Source organism: Tigriopus californicus, chromosome 5 (genome assembly GCF_007210705.1).
Source record: "Tigriopus californicus strain San Diego chromosome 5, Tcal_SD_v2.1, whole genome shotgun sequence".
In the NCBI taxonomy this organism is placed as follows: Eukaryota; Metazoa; Arthropoda; class Copepoda; order Harpacticoida; family Harpacticidae; genus Tigriopus; species Tigriopus californicus.
Genome location: NC_081444.1, coordinates 9,149,027 through 9,153,075, shown reverse-complemented (window position 1 = coordinate 9,153,075; position 4,049 = coordinate 9,149,027).

Below are 4,049 nucleotides of genomic sequence, written 5' to 3'. Positions count from 1 at the left end.
ATCTGTCATACTTTCTCTCCGTCAACCACCTGCGGTCAAATCCTGTAGAGTGTGCCATGAAGCTGATTGGGAAGGCCGTTAAGATATCTGATCAGACTGGAGCCGGAACATAAACGGGCGATCTCCGAAGCCCTGGTGATTATAGATGCACACCACATCCGCCCACGGGTCATTCTAGGGAGAGCTGATGAGGAGCAGCCGCCGTTCCCAAATAGTAACCCGTATCCGACCTGCCCAAAGCCCTCACACACCAAACCCCTACCATCAACCATTTTCCGGTTCAATAATTTCAATATGCTGACGATCTGGTTCTCTTGGCTAATTCAGCCGTGGAATTGCAAAGTGCCATCAATGCACTCCACGGTTATTGCCGAGAGAACGGCCTTCAAGTCAAAACCATCAAGACAAAGGCCATGGTTTTCCATAAAGGTCATTCCCAATTAGTAACCCGGGCGGCAGAGAGGCTTCTAAAAAGGAATGATGCTCTGCCCTGGACAGCAGGTCCGGGTCAAGACAATAACACAATGCCATAACGTTCCAAGTTTGACCCAAGCTTTTCCGCACAGACCGCACTGGTCCAAGAACGGTTTCACGGTGACAAATTCAAAATGACATCAGGGGCCACAACGCAACGCCATCGGAACCACATCAAGCACGCTACCCCAATCCCGAGTATGAGTGGAAGACATGCGACTTAAGATGCCAAGAAGATCATCTTGAGCAGTCTTTTTGGCAGCGGCCTGGGCCTCTTTGTTGCCATTGCCTTTTTCACTCTAGCAATCTCATCAACCCGTGCATCTTCAGCCTTCTTTTGGCCAAATTTTTGTGTATCATAGGACGCCGTTGACTAGAGGCTGGCGATCAAATGGACAGTTTGGAGCACAGACTGCCCGCCTCGCTCCTCCTTTCTTCCAAATTGAGGGTATACTCCTGGGCCAAGTTTTCATCATCATCATCAAGTGAAACCATTACGACGATTCTTTATCCATCTCTTCTTTCATGGATGACAGCTCCCTAATTTCCACTTTGTCCAATACACTGACACATTCTTGATTCAGTCTCCGCACCTCCGGGAGAAGATCCATATTGGCAGACCTCGTGGCCGTCAATTGGGACAACAAAACTGTTCCACCCATAAACTCTACGGCCCATAGAGATACATGGCTCCTAAGCGCCTTGACGGCTCGTTCCAATTCGGGTTTGATAAATGACATCCGGTATCCCCTCCCTTCCCATCGTTCGTCTACGGGGTCCATGGGTTCCTTGCACATTCGAATATTTGTACAAAAGAGAGATTGTTTGCACGAAACAGGGTTGGACAAGCGTTCAACAGAGGGGTGAAAACCGTTGTCTCCAACTTGCATTGCCGGGAAAAACATCGTTATCGCCAACTTGGATGCTTGACAAACAAGAGGGGGTCAATGGACAAGAAATCACTGGTCAAACTGGAAATTCTACCCCACCCTCAACACACTGGGAAGAAACAGTGCTGCATCCGACACTGCAACAAAGGTGCATCAAACCAGGACAAGTAAAGCGATGATGAAAACCCAGTGCAAATCAGTGCAATGAATGCAGGAAAAAGGGGCATCAAGGAAGCCCAATGGGGCGAACTCCAACCGACGATAGGGGAGTCACGCATCACCCTTCATCGAGGACAGAAGTCTCAATTTGGAGCTCGAGGAGAGAAGTCAGAGTTTGAACCTCTCCAAGGAGGAACCACCTGCCATTGCTAAATGCTGGGATTTTGCCATTGTTGTGGCGCCAAGAAGTGGGAACTGTTTTGAAGGACAGAGATCGCCATTGTATGAGAGTAGGAAACCCAGGAAGTTGTGCAGAAGAGCAAGAAGACCTGGGAAGTGTCGCGTCTGAGTACAGCACTTCGTCACTCTGTTAGTGGACTTTCAATCCCGTCAAGTGGACGTCATCCGAGGATCTCCATTGAACCATCTCGCCACACATTGAGCAGTAATGATTAACCCATTGTTTCATATGTGAATATCCCCTTTCCCATTGGCCCAACAATTCCCCAACTTTTCCTACCAGAGCACGACAGCTGATAGGCGGTGTGTTTGTGCGAGATCGTGCTGGCATCTTAGGGAGTAAAGGTAGCAAGTGATTTGTATGCAACAGCATCTAAAGTTCATCACTCTTGTAGAAATAATCAGTAGTTAGACTCTAGAGTAGACGTCGACTTTGATAAACGCATTTAGACTAGGATAGTGACCACATTTTACAGGATAGTTAGCCTTGAAGATTGGCCCTGGTGTATGCCAGGCAACCGAGATTGATCTGGGACCGTCTGGAGTAGAGGTAGCTAGAGCGATTTGTATCCTTAGTCAACTGATGATTACTTGAGGCCCTGATTAAGGAAACTCGAACTATTACTCGTATGCCCTGATTAGGGTTATAACCGGAAGCCTTAAGATAGGTCTAACAAATTGAAGCCCATGTACTATGTGCCCTCCATCTTTGAGAGCTATGAAGGTATTTTTACCTAGTGCTTGGGTCAAGATTATCTGTGTAAATCCGGTCCAGTGTGGGAATCAATGTCTGGACGGAACATCCATTGTAAAGATCGCCAGGTGGATATCATCACTATGGGACGTCCTGAGAGCCTAAATATTTTTCTGATGGGCGTCTTCCCATTTCAATAGCGCATGCTTCTTGGTCGGGGCTTGTAGGTTAAGGGTGCAACCCGCCTAGGAAAGAATAAAGTCATGATGGGACCGGGCCATGCAAAGAAAAGAAAGCACGTCTTGTTTCAAGCGCGGGGCCATTGCCTCTCTCAGGAAGCATGCCTCTTTTTATCAGGTGAAACGCCTTTCTCAGACACTTGCAAGCCCACAAAAGTGATATTTTGACGGTGAAGGTACATCTCTGAGGGTTGAGAGTCATTCCTGATTGCCTGATTTGTTGAAGAAACCTTTCCATCGTTTAGTCGTGTTGTTGTTTGGTTTCAGCTGCAATGATGACGTCATCGTGGATGGTGTGTACATAGTCAATAGTTTTAACTATTTTGGTTTCACCTTCTCCACCCATCTCTCATTCACCAATCACGTCAAATCCACAATAACCAAGGCCATGACCAGGATCGTATACGTTTGCAATAGACTTCTCATGAAGAATCTTCCTCTCCCGATAGTCCTTCAACTCATCTGGATCTACGTCACCCCAATCTTTCTCTACAGCCTACACGTTTGGCTTCCCAACTCCGCCCAATCCGCCCTCAAATCTGCCGATGCCACCTACACCAAGTTCCTCAAGCAATACCTCTGCGTGCCCCAATATGCCAACAATGCATGGACACATTTTCTATGTGAAACCGAGCCCCTCACCATCAGGCTGGCAAGGTTAGTGTCCAACAGTGTTGGGAACCAGACCTTTCTGGAGGTGATGTCCGGACACAAGTTATCATTTCTGGTCAAGGACTTGCTAACACTTTATCATCCTTGGCCCGACATCCCTTCGGAGTATTGGCGGTCACGCACCTTTGTTCGGCTCCCAGCCAAATGGCATCAGAGACGGGAGTTGACAAAGGATCTGTTCAATCTGGCCCATCCACTCTATTGCAATAACCAAGATTTTCATCACTTACCTCTACCTACCCGTCTTTGTACTATCTGTAACTCACCTCTTCCCTGTTTTCATGTGCATTGAACCAATTCTAGTCATACCCATTGTGATATCACTTTCTAGTCAACTATTTTATTGCCTTTACCTTCTTGACATATTTCTTGTTTTATCAACAAACCTTTGTATAATGTATATAAATCAGATTTTATTTGATGGTTATTTTTATGCCATGACATGACCAAGAGTCGCAAAAGATTATTATTATTTTTGCGGAACCATAGGTAGCAATTTGTGTTCCATTGGCTGCACTGAGCGACAGTCCTTTCTTGTATGCTAACTGGTCAGAGACTTCCAGGCAATTTCATGGAAATGGCATGGAGTAAGTTGCCATCTTCTTTAGTGGCCATGGTGAGTACCAGATGGTTTGGAAGGATTTGGCTTAGGATTGGAGACTGAATCACGTCGGGGTCACC